We start from the raw sequence: 9,616 nt of genomic DNA, 5'->3' as shown, positions 1-9,616 counted from the left end.
GATGAATCCATCCATAAAAACCATGGTCTTCAGGGGTGCCTGGGTGGCTCAGTCAGTTAAGCGTCTGACTTTGGCTTAGGTCATAGTCTCATGGTCTGTGGGTTCGAGCCCCATGTTGGGCTCTGTGCTGACAGCTCGAAGCTTGCAGCCTGCTTCAGATTCTGTCTCCCTCCCTCTCTCTGCCCCTCCCTAGCTCACACTCTGTCTCTCTCAAAATTAAATAAACATTAAAATTTTTTTTAAAAACATGGTCTTCAAGCTTTCTAAAAAAGATAAAAATATTATAGCCTTCATTAGAGACAGTGCAGCTTACAAGTCTATGCTGGGTCACAGGGGTCTTAGTCCCTTCTCTTCAAAATGAAATCTTAGCCTCAAGCATATTAAAACCATGTGAAACCACAAACACTAGACCAAAAAAAGAGCCAAAAGTCATTTGACTCTTTACCCTATTTCAGCTAAGAATAGTATGAGAAAAATTCTGATGAAAACCAAGATAGCATTTTAGACCAGAATTCATTATGAAATGTGTTTCTAAAGAAGATTAAAAAGGAAGTATCTGTGAGTCCTAAACTGTGGCGTTTCGATTCTGTGTTATGCTGAAATAATCAAGGAACCATTACATCATTCTTAAAAATGTGAAAGACTGAAAGATGATCTTTGAACATACAATCTTGGAAACAACTTGAAAACAACCAGCACTGTTAAAATATAAAAAGCTATTTTGTGAAAAAATTCTGTAATTAGTAAAAGCCAAGATGTTTGCTCTTGCTGTGCATAATTATTTGATCTGCAGAGAAATGAGATTCACTTTTGTTATATAAATAGCATTACTTTTTAAATGGTTCTTTAAGTGATAATATTTAACCAGGCTTTATGGCTATTTATTCATAGAACCTCATAGTACTTTCCATTAATTTCTCAAGGATGTTAACATTATCTTCCTGGGGTGTTCATCATCATGTTTGATCACATATTTTGGTCAGATGGTATACGGCTTGACAGAAAACTATGCATAATACTTTCAAAATGAGTTTATTTCATTCCAATGTCTTATAATCATCTTATATTTCAATATCTTATAGCAAGGGTGGGAAAACATGGAAGAGAAATAATTTAGAGAAGTTCTTGCCCCACCACTCCAAGCCAAGTTTGCCCACTCAGTGTAGGGCAGCAGAGAAAGAAAAGAAGGGTAGAAACAGACAAGAAAGGAGAAAGGAGAATCCAAGTGAAGTAAGGGGAAATATGATAAAAAATAAAGAAAGGAAATTAGATGAGGAAAAAAGGGGAGATGAGAAGGCCAGATCCTTGAGCAAGAGAATTAGGCTTTCACAAACAGCATGTCAAGCAGTGACTACCCAGCTGTTGTGTAACTATTAGGGTTCCTTCAATTTCGCACCTGTAGCTCATTCTGGCAAATCTTAGCCTCTTTTGGATCATGGACAACTTTGAGAATATGATGACAGCTATAAAATGTAGATAGATCCTCTCTCCAGGCAGAAGTGAACATATACACTTACCTTTTACTTCACATTTTCTGGGGAGTGTTCTATAAAATTTGGTGTTCTATCCCTAATTGAGAAGTTTCCAAGTCTCATATCAAGGCACTTGGGTAACTACCCCCACACCAACATTACCTGGAACCGCAGTGGTTTTACCTGGCTTCAGGATCCAACCATAATTGCTCCTCTTTCCCTGTGATACTCTCTTCACATGAAATTTGTGGCAAGTTGAGTGCTTTGCTAGAAAAACTTGGTCTCCTCCCCCAGGAGTAAAGGAGGCTACTTCTACTCTGCCACAAGCCATGACTGAAAGGCGGTGCTATCCACCCTCATTTGAGAAATTTAAGGAAGAAAGGAAATAGATTCACCTGGCAACAACTGCTAAGCCAATCTGCAAATACTACAAATATGGCTGAAAGTGCTGAAAGTCTCTTAAGTTGGTGGTATGTCTTAATTATTTGACTGAATTCAAACTTTATTTCACAATCCAGACATTAGGAGTGGAGATGTGTATGTGGAGTGATAAAGTTAATTCATATATCAGGACCCACAGAATGAAGGCAGCCAGAGTGGCCCAACCCACACCCCAAATCTAAACCTAAGTCAGCCTGCACATAGAGAAAAAGCACCTGTCAAGGAAACCTAAAATACACTAATCACAGTCCTGCACCTCAGCTTTAGCTAGCTGACCTTACCCTGGAAAGTACAACCTGCTCAACTTCTAGGAAAATCCCCGACCTCCTAGCCAATCATGCCCTGTTTTCGTATTGCCGCCTCTAATGCTCTATAAAACTCCCACTTGCCCCAAATCCTTCAGGAACAGTGTTCCACGGCTTGTGAGGCACTGTACTGCCTCCATGGGCTGTTTTCCCTGGGATAAAGGACATGAAACTCATTACTAAATTGTTTTAATTTTTAAAAAATTAAAAATAAAAGTAAATTGTTTCATTTTGTCATTTGACAGGATAGACAAAAGGGGAAGGGAAGGGAGAGATGAGAGAAAAATGCTATTACTTTGTGCTATTCCTGTTTGAAGTATTTTCAGGCCCTGGAATTTTAGTTAGCTATTCTCTTCAAGTGTAACTAATAAAGAAATGCATTTGAAATGCATTTCAAAGCCACCCTGAAACTGTTTTTCAGGCAGCCACATTTTGCATCGTCTGTTCTGTTGTCACTGCTAATAAATTTAACTGGTCACTTATTGAATGGTAAATAATATAGAAATGGAAAGTCAGGTTAATTTTCCCTTGAAAATATCTCTCACAGGTGAGGTCAAGGATTTATAATCAACAACTATTATTTAAATAGTGAAAGTTTAGAAATTGCCTAAAACATCTAACAACTGGCCTAGGCACATAAGATGAAATAATAATACCAATTGGCCACTTTAAAAATCATGGTTTCATCTGCAAGGATGTGGAGCAATGGGAACTCCTATTCATAGATAATGGGAAAGTAAACTGACATAACCAGTGTGGCAAAATGTTGAGCAGCTTCTTACAAGCTTACACATCTATGCTATGACCCAGCAGCCCCACTTCTAGAGAAATAAAAACATGTCCACAAAAAGACAAGAATATTTATAGCAGCCTTATTCACAATCACCTCCTCCCCCACAACTGGAAACAATCCAAATGGTCTTCAATAGGAGAATGAATAAACAAATCTTGTTATATCCACACAATACAGTATTATACACGTATAAAAAAAGGAACTGCTGATAAACACAGTAACATATATCAATTTTTAAAATAGTGTACTAAGAGAAAAATGGTAGGATTTGGAAGAGTTGATTCCATCTGAAGCTCAAGAATAGGCAAATTTAGTCCACAGTAATAGAAATCAGAATAGTGATTACCAGTAGGAGTGGTATGCAGGTGTTATGTATGCATAAGTAAAAATCAGTTCATGTATAAACCTAAGATTTGTGCTTTTTACACTATGTACATTATATCTGTAAATCATTTTAAAATCATGTTCTCAGGGCGCCTGGGTGGCTCAGTCAATTGAGCATCCGACTTTAGCTCAGGTCATGATCTCGTAGTTCACAAGTTCGAGCCCCACATCGGGCTCTGTGCTGACAGCTCAGAGCCTGGGCCCTGCTTCGGATTCTGTGTCTCCTTCTCTCTCTGCCCCTCCCCCATTTGTGCTCTGTCTCTCTCTCTATCAAAAATAAATTAAAAAATATTTAAATCATGTTCTCAAGAATATTTAAAGACATGGGAATTTATTATACCAGGTTAAGTGTAAAGAGCAGGACATAAAACCATTTACTGTAGTATGATACCAAATTATTCAAAAATACATTATGTGTAGAGGAAGGACTGGAGGCATGTGTGCTAAATGGCAAGAATAATTAAATCTGCTATAATACTAGGGTAATTTTTATTCCCCTCAATACATTTTTCTGTATTTTGAAATGTTTCTACAAGGAGCATATATTACATATTTTAGGGGAAAAAAAGGTTTTCTAAGCATTCTGTAACTACCCTCCCCTCCCCATTTCCATTGTTCCGATCCTGGCTCTGCCCTCATTTCTAAATTATTATAACAGACTCCTAACTGATGTCCCAGACTCAAGAGTCTATCTAGCCCAATCTGCTTCTCTGGATATTTCTTCCTTTTTAAAAAATAGAATTCTATCTTTGTGCCATGCGTGCAATATTTTTTCTTCCCTTTTACATTAAGATTTATTCTAATGTCTACATAGAAAATAAAAAGCCCACTCTTTATTAAACCTATACATCTAAGATTCTGTCATTACCATGACATTGAAACTGCTCTAGTCAAGGTCACCAATGATCTTCATGTTGCTAAATTCAATCATCCATTTCAGTCCTCATCTTCCTTGATCTTCCTTTGACACAACTGATCACATCATAACCCTAAAACCATCTCTGAGCCATACTTTCTTCACTTGGCCACTAAGTTCCTCTGCCCACCCCCCAAAACCCTCCTATCCCCCATGTACCCATCTCTCCTGCTGATTCCTTTTCATCTTCCTGATGGGTCTGTGTTGGAGCATCCCCAGGGCTCAGTCTTGTTCAAATCTTGATTATCTCATCTGGTCTTGTGGCTTAAACTACCACTGTATGATGTGATGATGACTCACAAATATACAACCTCAGATCTGACCTCTGCCCTGAATTTCAGAATGTGTTTCCACTGCCCATCTGATATTGCCACATACATATCAATAGGTAAGTAAAATTCCAAAATCAAACATGTCCAGCTTCCTGATCCCTTCCTCACCAATCCTGATCCGCTTCAGTCTTCTCTCTCTCAGTAAATGTTCCATCTTCCTTCAAAATATCTCTAGAACCTGACTGCTTTAAGAACCTGGTGTTCTTTGAATATGACAACCAAGTGTGTTCCCACGTGAGGGCTTTTGTGCTTTTTCCTATTCCTGAAACTCTTTGCCCAAATATGCTTCTGACTTGTTCCCTCACTGCTTTCATTTCTCTGCTCAAAGTTCATTTTATCCCTGAACACTCAATATAACACAGCAACCCCTACACTCCCTATCTCATTTACCCTGTTTTATGTTTGTTCTTAGCATTTCCCACCCTCTGCTATACTGGATTTACTCATAAACCTGCTTATTTTTTGTGTCTGCCCCCTAGAATATAAGCCCCATAAGAACAGAGACTTATTTTGTTAACTTGCTTTCTATTCCTAGTGCCTGGACCATTGTAGGTACTCAATAATTGACATGCTGATTATGAGTGCTAAATAATTGAAGGATAAATGAATGAATGAATGAATGATGCACTTTCTATTACCATGTCAGGGCTTGGTGGGTGGCCTCCACAGAGAGTGAGTGGGTGGTTATTTTGATGGGGAAACAAACCCTAAATGTCAGTGGCTATATGCCTTTCTCTTAGTAAATTCCCACTCCTCACCCCAAGATTCCTTCAATTTCCTGTATAGGGGATATAGACCTGACCACCAGTGTTTTGGAAACTCCACTCACAAATGCAGCTGAAAACTTTCAGTATTCAGTCTGAAAACTGTTAATTAATTTCTCTGTGTTTAGTAAGTTTCATTCATTCATTCATTGGACAAATATTTACCAAGTACTGTTCTATGTACTTGAGATATATTATCGGTGACCACAATAGACTAAAATCTCTACCTTTGGAGCTTGTATTGAGCTACCATAGGTGTCCTCGAGTCCAGAGATTCCCTGTCCAGAAGATAGAACTACTACTGTTTTTCCACTGGGTATGAGGATAAGCAGTTTCTTGGTTGAGCTGGTCAGGAACAGACTCTGGAGTTACAACTGCTCCTTATATACACTTCCAGCAGGGTTGTGAAATCTGGCAACTCTCACTTTCAACCAATCCTTGTGTTTTCAACCCCCCTCCTCTGACCTCATTATATCCACTCTGTCTGTGCTCCAGAGGTACCCGGGGCTGGGGCCTTCAATTCTTCAGCTTCCATGGGTGCAGCAACTCAAAATAGCTTCCTTCTTATTTCACTCGGTTCTGCTGAGGTCAGTTAAGACTGACATATCCCCATTCAACTTTCTAAATGCAGTTTTCACCTCCTTTCTTTTGTGTTTGTATTGCCATACTTGGGGTGCCTGGGAGAAATTCAGTCCTGTGAAACCTGTCTCCACCCTACTCCCCAAGACACACACCCAGTAAGCATTGGATTCAGCCTTTCCATGTTACTGTTTGTGTACCCAGGGAAATAGGGAAAAGATAAGGACCTCTAGTTCTTAATCTCACTTCAGTCCAGCAGTTGGTGAGATGAGAGATCTCACTTGTTCATCTGCTGTTTCACCTGTCCCTGTGCTTGGGTCTAAACTGTCATAACTCATTCCATCAGCTGGTTCATGTCTCGCCGAAATAAGTAGGACACTCTCCTGACTTTCAGAATCACCATTGTCTGGAATTACCACAGCCAGGAGAAGCAGTGGAGAACAGAATAAAAACTAAGAAGTAAGATTAAAATATGGCCATTAGAGCCTTGCTTTTAAGTTCTGCCCAGAAACACCATTTACTTCTTAATAAATGCTTGGGAATAGATAGTTGAACCTTCCTCATGAGGTTGCCACGAAAATTAAATGAGATCATGTATGGAAAGGCCTTAGCATAAGGTCTGGGGCATAGTAACACATGATATCTAAAGAAAAGTTCAGTTTCTCTAGTCCTTCAAATTGGTCCATATGGTTATTAACTCAAGTTTGAATCAGGCCAGAATCTATTCTACTCTAATGAATTGATATCTTTATGGTCTCTCCTGGAGGGGGCTCAAAACTCCCTCCCATTCAGGATTTCTTTCCTATAACCTAGTTAGGAACTTCCAGAATGCCACATAGCAGACTCATATCATTTATGGAACTTGGGGTTAGGAGACTAATTCAACATGCCAAGTAAGAGTTCAAAAGACCCTGAACCTGGGTCACCTGGGTGGCTCAGTTGGTTAAGTGACCAACTCTTGACTTATGCTCAAGTTATGATCTCATGGTTCATGAGTTGGAGCCCTGAGTTGGGCTCTGTGCTGACAGCATGGAGCCTGCTTGGGATACTTTCTCTCCCTCTCTCTGCCCCTCCCTCTCTCTCTGCCTCTCCCCAGCTTGTGCCTGTGCATATGCTCACTCTCTCTCTCTCTCTCTCTCTCAAAAGAAATAAACATTAAAAAAAGATGGGGGCACCTAGGTGGCTCAGTCGGTTGAGTGTCCGACTTCAGCTCAGGTCATGATCTCACAGTTAGTGAGTTTAAGCCCCACATTGGGCTCTGCTGACAGCCTGTCAGCACAGAGCCTGCTTCATATTTTCTGCCTCTCTCTCTCTGCCCTGTCCCCGGCTTGTACTCTCTCAAAAATAAATAAACATTTTATAAAAAAAAAAAAAAAAGAAAGAAAGAAAGAAAGAAAGAAAAAAGACCCTGAACCTAGGCTAGAACTAAGTGGCAGATGTAATTAGTGTTCACTTAGTAATCCACATGCTCCCCTTCATTCCGCAGCCACCTCTGAAGTTAGGTTGGGACTATATGGCTAGTGTAGGTCAATGGACTAGAAGCAGAGATGACAGTGTCATTTCCAAGTGGGGCCCCTTTTGCATGGTGATATCAGAGGTTATATGTTCCAAATGGTGAACTACAAGATGGTGAGTGGAGAAAAAATAAATCCTAGATACCTGAGTGACAGTCTGAAACAAGTTTCCAGTCTAGTCAATTAGTATACATAAGAGAGAAACAACATTTGCTGTTAAGCCACTGAGATTTGAGACTTATTACCACACTATCCCTAGGGAAATGAATCAGTTCAAGAGAACTTGTGAAGATAAAATTAAAAGAGACTTCAGCGTCCATTAATGGTAGGCTATGTAATTCAGATGAACCTTCACACTAGAAAAGCTGAATAAAATTTATTTATTTTTTAAAATATCTGCTCAACAGCATTGGAGACTCATCATAGAAGTGAAAAATTACCTGGTTACCATCTGGCCATCTGGACAAAGATAAAAATCCAGGGAAATAATCCTGACATTTGAGGCCACTTTTCTCCTGCGGCATTTGTTAATTATAACAAAGCCAGTGTTTGATAGCTGAACAGTTTGATGGCTGGGTATAGAAACAAAAGTTGGATGCTAGTAGAGCACGGTAGTATGGGTTGGGACCACGAAGTTTTGTACTCTAGGAGTAAAGTTGAATTGAAACTACTGAGCATTCATGCTGCCTGTAGCCCAGCTTCAAATCATCTGGGTGGCCCAGAAGATCTCAGACTTTGCAACTGGAAAGTCTTTGGGCTCTTGGAAGAAGCAAACAAAAATCCTTTCTGGAGAGGGAGAGAGAAAACCAAAAGGCATTATTTTAAATCTAAAATCATTTCTACAAACAACTTTTCAAATACAATTTTGGATACAGACCGACATAAGGTAATGTGAACAAGAATTAGCAAAACCAACAGAAAATGGAATCACATGGTCTCCAGATATTGGCACTGATCAGACTTTAAAATAATTATCTTACTGCTTTCTAGAAAATAAAATACAAGATTGAAAATTTCAGCAGAGAACTGGAAATATTTTTTAAAAGACAGCAGAATTTTAAAAGAATCATTAGAAGTTCTAAAAGTAAGAATACAATAACTAAAATTAACAACACAATGGATTGTTTTTTTTACCAGATTAGACCTTGCTGAAGAGAGAAATAAAGAACTTAAAAATAAATCAGAAGAAGATATCCGTGATGACACAGAAAAAGGAAAAAGCCTGGAAAATATCGAAAATGTAGAAGAGATTTAGAAGAGACTGTCCCATACACCGTCCAGCATCTATTTAACTGGACTCTTAGAAATTGCACAGAGATGAAGCAAAAGCAATACCAGAAGAGAAAGCAGCTAAAATCTTCCCATAATGGATGTAAAACATTGAGCCACAGACTGAAAGCAAAATTAAATGGATTTGGCAGGGAAGAGAGAGAGAGAGATTTACTTTTTTAAAAGTCCAAGGTGACTCCAAGATTTCTAGCTCCAGCAAAAGCTTGATGTGATGAGCTAAGAAACACAGAAGGAACAAGTCTGTTGGGGTCAGCAGGAGGCAGTGTAAAAGAGAAACAGTAGGTTCCAATTTTCATCTGCTGAATTTAGCATCTATACAGGGATAGGAAATGTGTCATAATTTCTTGAATAATTTTTTTTGGGGGGTCATATTTAGGAGTCTCCAAGACTTGCATTCTCTAAAAAGGGCCAGTCAAACCTTTCTTGTGTCAACAATCCGACACTCTCAGGTTTTCCCTTCCCTTCTGCTAGAAGCTATGGTTTGCTTTCAAGGGCTGATCTACAGATGGATATTGCAGCAAATTGTACGACTTGAAAACTGTATCTGCCTGGTGTTCAAATGTAATTACCTGTACAATGCAACCCTTGGAAAACCCATCACAACAAAATAATGTGTTTTCATTTTTAACACCATGATCCAGAGCTTCATAGGGTTTTTTCTGAATATTAGAAGAGCAAGTTACAGGAACCCTACATGCTTTGACTTATCAAAATGTGGACTTTCTGCGTATGACATTGACTTTAAATGATGGAGCAAACACAACTTTGTATTGCAATCTGTAATACTACCTTAGGGATTGTCATGAGTTTTTTAAATAGTTGTTTG

This window comes from Panthera tigris, chromosome B4 (assembly GCF_018350195.1).
Source record: "Panthera tigris isolate Pti1 chromosome B4, P.tigris_Pti1_mat1.1, whole genome shotgun sequence".
Taxonomy (NCBI): domain Eukaryota; kingdom Metazoa; phylum Chordata; class Mammalia; order Carnivora; family Felidae; genus Panthera; species Panthera tigris.
The sequence above is the reverse complement of the archived record's forward strand: the minus strand, read 5'-3'. Positions refer to the sequence as shown.